At 45.0% G+C, this 16,375-nt stretch overlaps 1 protein-coding gene across 4 annotated transcripts in view; it reads right to left on the bottom strand.

The window, feature by feature from the left end:
- LOC112258587 (MAGUK p55 subfamily member 3) overlaps positions 1–14,379 on the bottom strand; it is a 44,618-nt gene extending 30,239 nt beyond the window's left edge. For all 4 annotated transcript variants that reach the window (XM_024433044.2, XM_024433042.2, XM_024433043.2 and 1 more), the window contains exon 1: positions 14,238–14,379. The gene's annotated coding sequence lies outside the window, so the exon portion shown is untranslated. The remainder of the gene's footprint in view (positions 1–14,237) is intronic.
- Positions 14,380–16,375: the final 1,996 nt, after the last annotated feature.

Raw genomic sequence — 16,375 nt, forward strand, 5'->3', positions numbered from 1 at the left:
AAACTTCAGATGGGACTGGACATGTACTGGCTTAAGCAGGGGGACACGTCTGGCACTGCATTATTTGAGTCCCTGGCGGCGTAGTGTGTTACTGATGGTAGGCTTTGTTACTTTGGTCCCAGCTCTCTGCAGGTCATTCACTAGGTCCCCCCGTGTGGTTCTGGGATTTTTGCTCACCGTTCTTCTGATCATTTTGACCCCACGGGGTGAAATCTTATGTGGAGCCCCAGATCGAGGGAGATTATCAGTGGTCTTGTATGTCTTCTATTTCCTAATAATTGCTCCCACAGTTGATTTCATCAAACCAAGCTGCTTACCTATTGCAGATTCAGTCTTCCCAGCCTGGTGCAGATCTACAATTTTGTTTCTGGTGTCCTTTGACAGCTCTTTGGTCTTGGCCATAGTGGAGTTTGGAGTGTGACTGTTTGAGGTTGTGGACAGGTGTCTTTTGTACTGATAACAAGTTCAAACAGGTGCCCTTAATACAGGTAACGAGTGGAGGAGAGGAGCCTCTTAAAGAAGAAGTTACATGTCTGTGAGAGCCAGAAATCGTGCTTGTTTGTAGGTGACCAAATACTTCTTTTCCACCATAATTTGCAAATAAATTCATTAAAAATCCTACAATGTGATTTTCTGGATTTTTTTGTCTCATTTTGTCTGTCATAGTTGAAGTGTACCTATGATGAAAATTACAGGCCTCTCAAATCTTTTTAAGTGGGAGAACTTGCACAATTGGTGGCTGACTAAATACTTTTTTGCCCCACTGTATATCAGCCTTCTGATTACAATTAAGAGCTAAATGTGCTGCTCTGTTCTGGGCCAGCTGCAGCTTAACTAGGTACTTCCTTGCAGCACTAGACCACACGACTGGACGAATAATCAATGTTAGCCTAAAACAGAGCCTGCAGAACTTGCTTTTTGGAGTGTGGTGTCAAAAAAGCAGAGCATCTCTTTAGAATGGCTTGACCTATCCCCATCTTTGCGACCATTGAATCTATATGTTTTGACCATGACTGTTTACAATCTAAGGTAACACCAAGTAATTTAGTATCCTCAACTTGTTCAACAGCCACACCATTCATTACCAGATTCAGCTGAGGTCTAGCACTTAAGGAATGATTTGTACCAAATACAATGCTCTTAGTTTTAGAGATGTTCAGGACCAGTTTATCACTGGCCACCCATTCCAAAACAGACTGCAACTCTTTGTTATGGGTTTCGGTGACTTCATTAGCTGTGGTTGCTGATGCGTATATGGCTGAATCATCAGCATACATGGACACACATGCTTTGTTTAATCCCAGTGGCAGGTCATTGGTAAAAATAGAAAAGAGTATAGGACCTAGAGAGCTGCCCTGAGATACACCACACTTTACATGTTTGACATTAGAGACGCTTCATTAAAGAAAACCCTTTGAGTTCTATTAGATAGATAGCTCTGAATCCACGATATGGCAGAGGTTGAAAAGCCATAGCACTTAAGTTTTTTCAACAAAGGTTATGGTCAATAATATCAAAGACTGCACTGAAATCTAACAGTACAGCTCCCACAATCTTCGTATTATCAATTTCTTCAACCAATCATCAGTCATTTGTGTCAGTGCAGTACATGTTGAGTGCCCTTCTCTATAAGCATGCTGAAAGTCTGTTGTTAATTTGTTTACAGAGAAATAGCATTGTATTTGGTCAAACAATTTTTTCCAACAGTTTGCTAAGAGCTGGCATCAACCTTATAGGTCTGCTGTTAGAACCAGTAAAGGCTGCTTTACCACTCTTGGGTAGCGGAGACTTTCCTCTAGGCTCAGATGAAAAATATGACAGATAGGAGTGGCTATAGAGTCAACTACAATCCTCAGTAGCTTTCCATCTAAGTTGTCAATGCCAGGAGGTTTGTCATTATTGATTAATAACAATGATTTTTCCAACTCTCCCACACTAACTTTACAAAATTCAAACGTGCACAGCTTTTCCTTCATTATTAGTTTTTTTATACATGAATATAATTGCTCACTGTTTGTCATGGGCATTTCCTGCCTAAGTTTGCCCACTTTGCCAATGAAATAATAATTAAAATAATTGGCAACATCAAATGGTTTTGTGATGAATAAGCCATCTGATTCTATGAAATATGGAGTTGAATTTGTCTGTCTGCCTGTCACACCCTGGCCATAGAGAGGCTTTTTCTTCTCTATTTTGGTTAGGCCAGGGTGTGACCAGGGTGGGCATTCTATGTTCTTTTTTCTATGTTTTTGTATTTCTTTGTTTTTGGCCGGGTATGGTTCTCAATCAGGGACAGCTGTCTGTCTTTGTCTCTGATTGAGAACCATACTTAGGTAGCCTTTTCCCACCTGTGATTTGTGTGCACCTCGGTTGCGTCACGTTCTTTGCTGTTTACCTGTTTGTTTTTTGGTTGTTTCACTTTCATTAAAAGATGTGGAACTACATGCACGCTGCGCCTTGGTTGATTTATGACAGGGAGTTTGAGGTTAGCGAGCGTGACACGGCCCATAATATCATTTAAAGCACTCCAAAGTTTTTTCCATCATTCTTTATATCATTAATCTTGGCTTCATAATGAAGTTTCTTCTTCTTTTTGTTGAGTTTAGTCACACAATTTCTCAATTTGCAGTAAGTAAGCCAGTCAGGTGTACAGCCGGACTTATTAGCCACTCCCTTTGCCCCATCTCTTTCAACCATACAGTTGTTCAATTCCGCATCAATCCTTGGAGCCTTAACAGATCTATGGCGAAGGAAGATTTGTGTGTGTGTGTGTGTGTGTGTGTGTGTGTGTGTGTGTGTGTGTGTGTGTGTGTGTGTGTGTGTGTGTGTGTGTGTGTGAATCTGTCCTTTCTGCTTCGTCTGTCAACTAACACCAACAACACAACCACATCCATTACACTCAAGTCTGCTGTCATCTGTGGGAGAATCATGACGATATACCCCTTTAAACAGCCATTCCTTCACTGTCAAACTAACAATGAATGCCCATAAAGCTCCCTGGTCTGTTGGCAGGGAGAATTACGGCATGTCCTGGACGAAGCAAAATGCTTATAAAAATGAAATAGACCCCTCAAAATATAACAAATACTACACATACTGTAAATGGAACATTCTCCCAAAACAGATGTTATATTGTCCTTAATTCTTAGATCCTCAATCTGCAATTCTGAGTAAAGTACCCTCTTAGAGAAAAAGGTGCTAAGTAGAACCATCTAGTTCTCCCTAGAACCCTTCATGGTTCTACCTAGATCCTTCTATGAAGGGATCTACCAATAACCATTTTATCATCTAAAGGTTATTCCTAGAACCCTCTATGAAGGGTTCTACCAATAACCCTTGTATCTTGGGCGGCTTCTTACTAGAACCCTCTATGAATGGTTTCACCAGCCTTACTAGCCTTTCAAATTAAATGATGACAATACTGTACATTACATATATCACAAGGCCTTTCTTTGAGGGCCTATTGTAGTTATACCCTAACACAGTGGTTCCCAAACTGTGGGGCGCGCCCCCCTATAACTCTTGAAAGTCGTAATAGTAGAATGCACAATGCGCAATTTTGAAATTGGGTAATTCATCATCAGTTAACTTGTCTGAAATGCCCAGATCAACTAGCCCATGTCAGTTATTGTTTTTTAGCTAGGTTTTTTAGCGCATAGATTTTGTTGCAGTGTTTGAGTTACTCAAATATCACATAAATTCACAGGCCTGCAAGTAACAATGAATAGAATTGCAAGGAAATTTGCTTTAAACCTGCCGAACTGTGCTTATGCCCATAGAAATAGATGCGGTGCACGCGCATGGAGGGAGTGGGATGTTCCCAAATGCTGGAAGGGGGTCCTAAGTGAAAAGTTTGGGAACCCCTGCCCTAACACAGTGGTGTTAGGAAACTCCTGGTTTACAGGCTACATCAGGCCTGCAAGTAACATTATGCTGGGTTGCAAAGTGATGTTTAATTTCTATGGATATCCAACAAGTGGAGTTTTAAATCACTCACAATCTCTATTCAGAATGGTAGAAAAGATTGAAAACTGAGACTACCTCAATCACCTAAACTGTAAAAGAAAAAAAAACATCTAATAGGTGCAATAAGTCAGATTGGATTAGTTTAGAGAAATGTATGCTCTTTATCTTTGTGTAGCATAAAATGTATCAATCAATCAATGTACATGCAAACACACATTAAAACAAACAATTCTGAAAATCACCCTGCAATAGAGCATGCTGGGAAATGTAGAACCCTTCTTGCTTTCCAAAGAATGACCAAAGAACCCTTGTCTTCCAAAAGGGGTTCTTCATATCAAAACGGTTATTTTCCCTCATACAAAAAAAGCACTGATTCCAAAACAGCATCAGCATATTTCTCCCAGCTCCCCCAGCCCTCTCTCTTCCCCCTCTCCTCCTGATGTAACCCAGGCATACGGTACAATAAGGTACGGTAAGGCAGTGTAATGGACAGAGTGACCACAGCCCTATGGGCCCTGGGTGAAAGTAGTGCACTATTGGAATAGAGTGCCATTTGAAACGCATAGCTAGACTGTGGGAGGCGTAGTGTCACTGTACTGTAGACTATATTCGATCACTGTTGCCAGCAAGGCCAGTGTTAATAACTTATTATTCGACCATGCTGGTCATTTATGAACATTTGAACATCTTGGCCATGTTCTGTTATAATCTCCACCCGGCACAGCCAGAAGAGGACTGGCCACCCCACATAGCCTGGTTCCTCTCTAGGTTTCTTCCTAGGTTTTGGCCTTTCTAGGGAGTTTTTCCTAGCCACCGTGCTTCTACACCTGCATTGCTTGCTGTTTGCGGTTTTAGGCTGGATTTCTGTACAGCACTTTGAGATATCAGCTGATGTACGAAGGGCTATATAAATGAATTTGATTTGATTTTGATTTGATTTGAACACTGATGCCACCACTACATCCACAGCTGATTTAATTCTAATGAAATACTATTGAAATTGAACTAACAGTTTTCAAGGCTTGATTAAACAACAATGACCACTTATGCAAGTGCATCTTACGCATCCAAATTACACCTATTACACCCATCAAAACACAGACACACACACAGACTCAGAAACAATGAAAACAAAGGCAGATCCACTCAGTCGCACTCACACTCACAGATGCCAAGCCGAAGGCAATTTGGAAGGCAGGCACTTCAAACAGTGAAACTACAAAGGACTTGACTTGTTCAAGCAAAACACAGAATCCTTAGCATCAATTCAGCCAGCCAGCCAGCTAGCCAGAGAGAGAGAGAGAGAGAGAGAGAGAGAGAGAGAGAGAGAGAGAGAGAGAGAGAGAGAGAGAGAGAGAGAGAGAGAGAGAGAGAGAGAGAGAGAGAGAGAGAGAGAGAGAGAGAGAGAGAGAGAGAGAGAGAGAGAGAGAGAGAGAGAGAGAGAGAGAGAGAGAGAGAGAGAGAGAGAGGGGAGAGAGGAGAGAGAGAAAGAGGGGGGTGAGAGAGAGGGGAGAGAGAGAGAGAAAGGGGGGGGGTGTGAGAGAGAGGGGACGAGAGAGAGGGAGAGAGAAACACAACTAACTTGAAGAGACGGAGCTGAAGGGGAAGAGGGGGAAGAAGGAGGAAGGCAGCAGACAAAGTAGATGGAGAGATTGATGGAGATGTTTGACACTCACCTGCGAGGGTGTTGATGCTAAACGTCCGTGTCAAACAAAATAAAATAAAGTACAGGGTTGGATAACAATGCATTGCACTGTTCTCTCTCCTGCAAAGGACTGACACATCAACGGCCCGCTTTGACATCTCTATTGGCAGAAACTGAGCCTCCACTTGTGGAAACGGATATACAGCATAATACATGTGATGTACAGTGGGGCAAAAAAGTATTTAGTCAGCCACCAATTGTGCAAGTTCTCCCACTCAAAAAGATGAGTGAGGCCTGTAATTTTCATCATAGGTACACTTCAACTATGACAGACAAAATAAGAAAAAAATCCTGAAAATCACATTGTAGGATTTTTAGTGAATTTATTTGCAAATTATGGTGGAAAATAAGTTTTTGGTGACCTACAAACAAGCAAGATTTCTGGCTCTCACAGACCTGTAACTTCTTCTTTAAGAGGCTCCTCTGTCCTTCACTCGTTACCTGTATTAATGGCACCTGTTTGAACTATCAGTATAAAAGACACCTGTCCACAACCTCAAACAGTCACACTCCAAACTCCACTATGGCCAAGACCAAAGAGCTGTCAAAGGACACCAGAAAGAAAATTGTAGACCTGCACCAGTCTGGGAAGACTGAATCTGCAATAGGTAATTAGCTTGGTTTGAAGAAATCAACTGTGGGAGCAATTATTAGGAAATGGAAGACATACAAGACCACTGATAATCTCCCTCGATCTGGGGCTCCATGCAAGATCTCACCCCGTGGGGTCAAAATGATCACAAGAACGGTGAGCAAAAATCCCAGAACCACACGGGGGGACCTAGTGAATGACCTGCAGGGAGCTGGGACCAAAGTTACAAAGCCTACCATCAGTAACACACTACGCCGCCAGCGACTCAAATCCTGCAGTGCCAGACGTGTCCCCTTGCTTAAGCCAGTACATGTCCAGGCCCAAGATTGGGAGAAGGTCATATGGTCAGATGAAACCAAAATAGAACTTTTTGGTAAAAACTCAACTCGTTGTGATTGGAGGACAAAGAATGCTGAGTTGCATCCAAAGAACACCATACCTACTTTGAGGCGTGGGGGTGGAAACATCATGCTTCGGGGCTGTTTTTCTGCAAAGGGACCAGGACGACTGATCCGTGTAAAGGAAAGAATGAATGAGGCCATGTATCGTGAGATTTTGAGTGAAAACCTCCTTCCAACAGCAAGGGCATTGAAGATGAAACGTGGATGGGTCTTTCAGCATGACAATGATCCCAAACACACCGCCCGGGCAACAAAGGAGTGGCTTCGTAAGAAGCATTTCAAGGTCCTGGAGTGGCCTAGCCAGTCTCCAGATCTCAACCCCATAGAAAATCTTTGGAGGGAGTTGAAAGTCCATGTTGCCCAGCAACAGCCTCACAACATCACTGCTCTAGAGGAGATCTGCATGGAGGAATGGGCCAAAATACCAGTAACAGTGTGTGAAAACCTTGTGAAGACTTACAGAAAACGTTTGACCTCTGTCATTGCCAACAAAGGGTATATAACAAAGTATTATACCACCATAATTTGCAAAGAAATTCATTAAAAATCCTACAATGTGATTTTCTGGATTTTTTTTCTCATTTTGTCTGTCATAGTTGAAGTGTACCTATGATGAAACTTACTGGCCTCTCTCATCTTAAGTGGGAGAACTTGCACAATAGGTGACTGACTAAATACTTTTCTGCCCCACTGTATATAAGCTGTTTGATGTATTTGATGTTTCATATGGACAAGCTGCATTCAGCTCTGCATGTACAATAACCAGCGAGGTGGAGAGCTCTTCATGTACGGTTTAAGCAGGTACTATAATAGCTCTTTACAGGTGCAGTGTTGTAACCTAGAGTGTATTCTCCTATCAGAGTGTGCTTCAGATCCTTCCTCACCGTGCTGCTGCGATGCTACGTAATTACAGCAGGCTTAACTCCTACTGAGACAGCAACCAGCTCATGAATTATGAACAGAGAGAATGAAACAGTGGGAGAGGGTTGGAGAAATGAGAGAATGAGGAGGTAAGGGGTGGGGGGGTGGTGGATGCCTCTTTCTTGTTCTGTATCTCCTGTGAGAATAGAAACGTCTATTCCCAAGTGCCACGCCACAAGGGTAGTGTAACGGTCGTTGTCCTCCTCGGATGAGGAATAGGAAGGATCATAACCAAAACGCAGCGTGGTAAGTGTCCATGTTAATTTTAATAAATAAACTGAACACTGCAATAACCAAAAAACAACAACAAAACGAGAGCGTGAACGAAACAGTTCTGTAAGGTGAAGACACACAAAACAAAAAACAACTACCCACAGACACATGTGGGAACAGGCTACCTAAGCATGGTTCTCAATCAGAGACAACGATAGACAGCTGCCTCTGATTGGGAACCATACCAGGCCAAACACAGAAATACAAAACACAGAACAAAAACATAGAATGCCCACCCCAACTCACGCCCTGACCAAACCAAAAATAGAGACGTAAAAAAGGAACTAAGGTCAGGACGTGACAGGGAGCCATTTTTCACTAAGAAGCTGAAGACAAAAAGAAGAAACGTAAACACAGTTCTTACTTGGAGATACACTAGAATGACAGTTGGTAACAATCTGAAGCAGTAGGCCCTATACGGTCTTGAAAAAGCCCAGCACAAGAGCATTCTTCGAAATATGACAGTTGGCAGCAGTCTTGCTGATGCAGAATACTTAAGCAATAAGGCACGAGGGGGTGTGGTATATGGCCAATATACCACGACTAAGGGCTGTTCTTATGCACCACGCAACGTGGAGTGCATGGATACAGCCCTTGGCCCCCCAATGTGCCGTATTGCTTTTATAAACCGGTTACCAATGTAATTAGAGCAGCAAAAAGAAATGTTTTGTCATACCCGTAGTAATCGGTCTGATATACCATGGCTGTCAGCCAATCAGCATTCAGGGCTCTAACCACCCAGTTTATAATCAAGGACAACTCGTGACAAAACCCAGCATGAGAGCTACAACATCAACATTCACTTACATGTATTATACGTGCCTATTACCTACGATGGGTGTGTATCAGTGGACGGGGACCAGAATCAGTGGACGGGGACCAGAATCAGTGGACGGGGACCAGAAATAGGGAGATCAAATGTTAATGTCTCATTTTCTCATGTGCAGAGACTGAGGTTAACAAAGACAGGGTGTGAATGCCTAGTAAATCGAAGCACAAAGACAGCCGAGAGAACGGGAGCTGCGGAGAGAAGAGAGGAAAGACAGGCTCACAGTGCCTCAACGCACTTATCCTGTTCTAAAAAGAACATGTAAAAAAAACATTACGTCACAAAGATACACAGAAATATGAAGTTAGAAAAACAAAGGGCTTCTAAGACATGCACACAGAGAGACATGCACACAGAAAGACATGCACACACACACAGAGAGGCATGCACACAGAAAGACATGCACACACACACAGAGGCATGCACACAGAAAGACATGCACACACACACAGAGAGACATGCACACAGAAAGACATGCACACACACACACAGAGAGACATGCACACAGAAAGACATGCACACACACACAGAGAGACATGCACACAGAAAGACATGCACACACACACAGAGAGACATGCACACAGAAAGACATGCACACACACACAGAGAGACATGCACACAGAAAGACATGCACACACACACACAGCACAGAGACATGCACACAGAAAGACATGCACACACACACAGAGAGACATGCACACAGAAAGACATGCACACACACACAGAGAGACATGCACACAGAAAGACAGCTGAGGACAGGACAGGGAAACACGCACACACACACAGAGAGACATGCACACACACAGCTCCACGCAGGCCCACATGGTGCCTGTATAGGGAATAGGCATTGGTACCTTAGGTCGTGACCAGGCGAAAATGAGGGTGTTGATTAGAGGCCTGAGTAGAGGAGTCTGACAGGCACCGTACTGTCTGACAGGCACCATGCTGTCTGACAGGCACCGTACTGTGCGACAGGCACCATACTGCTCTACAACCCCATCGCCCCAGACAACAAGACACAGGGGTCATAGGCTAGAATGTGCCTCGGAAGAAACATCAGCAGGAACATTGTCATCATCTTCATCATTTTAACCACCAACCATATCAGAGACTACAATCCATACTATAGCATAGATTATAATGACTCTACTAGATTCGAAGGAATAAAACAGAAGCCACAATACAGGATAGGAGCAGTGTTAGCAGAGGACAAATTAGTAGGGGACCTTCCTAGGTGAATGATAAGTATGAATATATAGCATCTTTACAGCAGTGAGAGGAGCTTGGTCCCTCACTGCACATAACATAATGTTGTCTCTCTGTGTCTGCTGGGAGGATGACATCACCTCCAGGGCAAGTTGAACAGTCCCATTGTGAGGTCATCAGAGAGAGAGAGGCACATCTAAGTAGGACCCGGGGGTGTGATGGAGACAGGAATAGGAGGAGGAGGGGGGCAGAGACAAGCAATGAGGATGGGGATTTCAATTTGAGACAGGTCTGTGGTTTAGGGGCAGGGGACAGGGGACAGGGGCTGGGTTGACAGGGGAAACAGGGTGGGGTGTCAACTGTAATAAAGCTAAGTGATCTATGGTTATAGTGTGCATAACCATCCCAAATGGCACCCTATTCCCAATTGGTACACTACTTTTGACCAGTGGGTCTTGGTGAAAAGTAGTGCACTATGTAGGGAATAGGGTGCCATTTGGGACGCAAACATAGACTGACAGAGCTCCTTATTGGCCAAACCAGTCTGAGGGCTTCAGGTATCTACATATCTCACTGTAACTGGGCTGTAGCCATCAAACGCTAGCTCCTGTCAAATACACTGAAACAAATATTCTAGCAGTATTCTCGCAGTATTCTAGCAGTATTCTAGCAGTATTCTCGCAGCACAGTGATACTTCCTGCCAAAAGGATTCAAAGACACCACATAAACACCACGGCTTCTTATCTAACTCGCCAACGTCATATTTCCATTCCTACTGAGAAATCTTCTCAATAAAATTGGCATTTCTCCTCAAATCAAGTTAAGCTTACCCACACAAACACGCTCTTCTGCAAAACTATGAACTCAGCCAATCAGATCCTAATCTCCAGAATGTCCACAGAGACGGCATCTATTAGAGACACCCAGTGGATTACTGCCAATATGGTGATTCATACGTCAATATATTGCCCTTTGGTTTACAGATGTAGATAAGTTGAATGGACATTCTCATTCAGTTAGATGGACCCAAAGATTGAGATTACACAGAACAGGACTCACACAGCATTCCTGCTCAAATATGTACAGTCATATGCCAGTCTCTACGACCCTCCCACAGAACTTCTGTCTCTTTCCAAAACAAACATCTCTCTCTCTCTCTCTCTCTCTCTCTCTCTCTCCCTCTCTCCCTCTCTCCCTCTCGCTCTCTCACACAGTCCCCAGCCATCCTTCCCTGCTCCCTGGAGTGGTCCTGCCTGACGTCAACAGGTTCAACAGCAGGAGACAATTGCACATGCTCCAGTGGGCCTCGCCTGCCTCGCTGCTATCAACAGACCCAACAACAAGACTCAGCCGGGCCCAGCACCATTTGTTCCTTCTCTATCAAAGCTGCACCCATAAGAGCCCCTCAGGCAGGCTACTACAGTACAGCCACCGTATGTTACCAGGCCACTTCTTTAGAGTGTTCCGTACTCCTCAACGTATGTTGCTGTTGTTGTTCTAGCGTTGTCACGGCAAAGGGCAGCGATTGCTGAGAGCACAGATTTCCTGGCTATGCTAATGATGTTGGGTGAGAATACAGTATGAGGAGTGACTCAGAGCATCGCTCCAGTGGATATACTGTACATAGACACTACTGGAAAGAAGCACAGATCTGTGACTTGCATAGCGGGATCATCTTCTTCCGATGACCACCGTTTCCTTATAAAGGCTCAACGTTGATGCTTGGTCTGTCCGGTTCTTGGTGTGTCTCACCATTAACGAGATGTATACCAGGTGCAAGTTGTGTGCGTCACCCTGCTTGCTTGCTTCCTCCTGATTCAGCTCATACCAAGGCTCGAACCCGGGACCTCCGCCTTGCAAACACACTTGACCGCCCTTCTGAAGCGTCTTACCAGTCACGCCAAGGGGAAAATCAAGTTATTTGGCAGCGCACTACTTGGTAGTTAGCTTAGACAGGCATCACAAATCTGTGAGGGATGGGTGAGTCAAAACAAATGAGTGGGTGGGTTGTCAGTCATCAACACGCCTTATAGTGGCAGGCAAGGTCGTATCGATCTCTTTTTCTCTCTCTCTCTCTCTCTCTCTCTCTCTCTCTCTCTCTCTCTCTCTCTCTTCCTGTCCTCACCTTGCTCTCTGCAGTAGTTAGTGAGACAACTAGAAATGGTACCTGAGTATGGATTGGTATACACCAATAAGTTATTCTGTTATTCTGCCATCCAAGGAAGCGCAGCTGAAACATATCATTGATTATTGAACTGAAGCTGCCTGGAACCACATTACATTGATGTAAAGGGTTGTAAACATGAGAAAGTGCAAATGAATCGTTTCCTCATTAGGAACAAAAAGAGCTCTTTGGCCAAAAGGTCAGCCAACACATTAGAAAACAGCATTGGCCACTACTCTAAAAGCAAATGAACAAAACATATCTGTTTTAACAGGTTACCGGTCGGAGAAGCAAGTGTTCATGGTTTGGGTCAACACTGTCTGTCTTTTAGGGTCAAATGCTTCCATTCTGAGCCTGTGGGTTTGTATTATACATTTGGTGGGAAGTGACATTTACAAAGCAGGCACCAAATGTTATGTAGCAGGCACCAAATGTGATGTAGCAGGCACCAAACGTTATGTTGCAGGCACCAAACGTTATGTTTCAGGCACCAAACGTTATGTAGCAGGCACCAAATGTGATGTAGCAGGCACCAAACGTTATGTTGCAGGCACCAAACATTATGTTGCAGGCACCAAATGTTATGTAGCAGGCACCAAATGTGATGTAGCAGGCACCAAATGTGATGTAGCAGGCACCAAACATTATGTTGCAGGCACCAAACGTTATGTTGCAGGCACCAAACGTTATGTTGCAGGCACCAAATTCTGTAGAGAGGGGCATGATGACTATACCAAATAGCTTCTAACTCAGTATGACAGCACATCAACATTCTACACAACAGTCAGTGAGTGGGTGATGACACGCAGTGCATACAAACTCTAAAATCAGCGAGTGATGACAAACCTACCAACCCCCCCCTGCACCCACGTACACCTGTCACCACACTGACTAAGTGATGAACAGCTTCTCACTGACAGCCCTGATCAATAACGAGGTTAGACTGTGTCTTGTCTGAAACCTCTGCTCTACTGGCTACTGGCTGCACAAACGCACAACGAATCCACTGTTACTAAACACCGCTGACAGCAGCGGTTACCATACTTGGACAAGGTCCAAATGTGTCTTTCACACGCAACACACGTTACTCTCACTACCAGCCCCTCAATCTTCCTCTAATCAACATACATTTTACAGTAGCTGGGACATGGACTTTGGCTAACAGCCAAAACCCTGTCTCTTTTGTACAATCACACACACACACAAACATGCACACACACAGACATGCACACACACAGACATGCACACACAGAGACATGCACACACAGAGACATGCACACACACAAACATGCACACACATGCGCATAAACTCAAGCGAGCGCGCACATACACACTCACATGCGCATGCACACATGCACACGCACGCACACACACGCGCGCACGCACGCACACACACACACACACAGACACAAACACACACACACACACACACACAGACACAAACACAGGGAGGTGACAACATCAGGAATCTCATTTTGAGAATACAGCAGAAGTAGCAGTGCGGTCCAGGGAATCCAAATATCATTAAGCATGAAGTAATAAGGAGTTAAACCTTCTGTGTTAACATTTCACATCCTCCTTGCTGCATGGTGTCAGTCAAACACACCCCTCCCCTCTCCTCTACCACGCACTTAAACATCCACACCGTTCTAATGGCCAGGCAGGCTCACTTGCTGGGAGCTCCCTCTATTTCAGCTTTTTCCTCTCTTCTTCTCCCTCTCTCCATTCCCACTTCCTCTCTCTGCCTGATGCACCCTCTCTCCCTCTTCCTCCCTCCTTCTGTCATCCTCCGCCCTCTCTCCCTCTTCCTCCCTCCTTCTGTCATCCTCCACCCTCTCTCCCTCTTCCTCCCTCCTTCTGTCATCCTCCACCCTCTCTCCCTCTTCCTCCCTCCTTCTGTCATCCTCCGCCCTCTCTCCCTCTTCCTCCCTCCTCCTGTCATCCTCCACCCTCTCTCCCTCTTCCTCCCTCCTCCTGTCATCCTCCACCCTCTCTCCCTCTTCCTCCCTCCTCCTGTCATCCTCCTCTCTCAGCAGTGCTACGGTGTTCTGCTTTCCTCACGTTGCCGGCTGGCCGGCAGAGAAGCACCACCGAGCATTTTCCTCTAGCTGACAGAAAGACCAGAAATACAAAACATAAGGAGCAGACGTGACAGTAATATACACAGAGATTTCCTTACCGTTCTCTCTGTCCTTCTCTCTCTGTATGTGTCTCTCCTTCCTCACTGCAGCCACACTGTTTCTTTCGCTCTGATTCCTCCTCCAGCTTCTGCGCTCACAAACCTGCTGCTACAGAGTGTCCGCCTCCTCCCCTCTCTCTCTCTTCTCTCTCTCAAATCTCCCCTCCCCTCACGGTCCTCCCTCCCCTCCCCTTTCCCCAGCTCTCTCACTCTACCCATCTCTTGCTCTCTCTCTCTCTCTCTCTCTCTCTCATTCTCTCTGTCTACAGCATCAGACTGCTTTGTAGCTGTATTGGAGCTGACAGCTGGGATCTTTATATTGCTATCTGTTATGATATATACAGGGCATACTGTCTATGGTCAGTACCCTCCAGAACAGAGCATCCATTCTCCTCCATTAACCCTCTCCCTCTGTTTTCTCAATCCCTCTCTCCTATCCTCTCCCCTCTGCCCTCCTGGTTAATTGCCTTCACCCGGCTGTCTTTGATACTCGGCGCGTTCTCTCTCTCATTCACTATCAGTCTAGAGGATGAAAAAGAGACGGAGAGAGAGTGCTGTCCCCTCCCCCGCTCCTCCCGTGTCGGTGCTGTGGACGCTGGCTAGGTAGCAGCTGCTTCTCCTTTGTCCGCTAACGTGTAGCTCTCTCACAGAGACACACAGCGTCTGAATAAGGGGTTCTCCCCTGTATTCTCATGGTAATACAGGAGGGCAAGTGTTGTCTGTGTGCTTTTGTGCCATGTGAGGATTTCTCCCAGGGTCCTCGGGGAAACAAGAGAGAAGCACAGAGAAACACCCCAACACACACAAAGACAGTCATAATTCTCAAACAAAGAAACACATTCTGACATAAACATACCTACACACATCAATAAAGGATAAAGATGTGACAGACAGCCATTCCTCTGTCTTAGTGTTTAAATCACGAATGACACAGCCACACTTATTTTTTTGTACTAACTATGGTTTATATGCAAGGCAACTGGATTTACTAAAACTCCTTCATGACACAGAATGATATGAAAATGTGTATGTTCTATGTATGTTATGCCTTCGGGCACTGTGACACTGGCACAGACAGACAGACAGACAGACAGACAGACAGACAGACAGGCAGGCAGGCAGGCAGGCAGGCAGACAGACAGACAGACAGACAGACAGACAGACAGACAGACAGACAGACAGACAGACAGACAGACAGACAGCAGGCAGGCAGGCAGGCAGGCAGGCAGGCAGACAGACAGACAGACAGACAGACAGACAGACAGACAGACAGACAGACAGACAGACAGACAGACAGACAGACAGACAGACAGACAGACAGACACAGGCAGGCAGGCAGGAGGCAGACAGACAGACAGACAGACAGACAGACAGACAGACAGACAGACAGACAGACAGACAGACAGACAGACAGACAGACAGACAGACAGACAGACAGACAGAATGTTGCTGTCGTGACCTGGAATATGTGTGTATATCAGCATCATGACACCCCTGGCCTCTGAGAGGTCACATGGTACAAGGGGCGTCCTCCTCCCTGCCAACCGGCCTCGTTAATTACAATAAAGGTCGTTATGGGTCTCTGGTCTAACTGATTCACAGGCATCTGTTAACCTCATCCTCTCTGGGGAGAAAGGAGGGACCAATGGAGGGATTTGAGGAGTGTGTGTGTGTGTGGAGGAGGGGGTCAATAGAAAAAGGGGCATTACCATCTGTTTGTTTCTCTGTACTGTACATTATGTGCTTTTCTGTTTCTTCATATCATCCCTGTCTCCCTCTCTACCTTTCTCAGCCGGCCATCCATTGCACAAATAGGTCACAGAGACAGGGTCTGCAATCGACATGTGACACACTGATATCTCCGACTACAAAGACAACATAAGGGAGAAAGACAGAATAATACTACCTATCTTGTGTTGTTTATATGATTCATATCATTCAGGTTAGAATGAGTAGGAAGAATTCAATGTCTCTGGCCCACCTGTCACCACATACAGTGCATTCGGAAAGTATTCAGACCCCTTTCTCTTTTTCCATATGTTGTTACGTTACAACCTTATTCTAAAAACGACTAAGTACAAAAATCCTCTGCAATCTACACACAATACACCATAACGACAAAGTGAAAACTGTTTTTT

The sequence above is a fragment of the Oncorhynchus tshawytscha genome, linkage group LG09, assembly GCF_018296145.1.
Source record: "Oncorhynchus tshawytscha isolate Ot180627B linkage group LG09, Otsh_v2.0, whole genome shotgun sequence".
Lineage (NCBI taxonomy): Eukaryota > Metazoa > Chordata > Actinopteri > Salmoniformes > Salmonidae > Oncorhynchus > Oncorhynchus tshawytscha.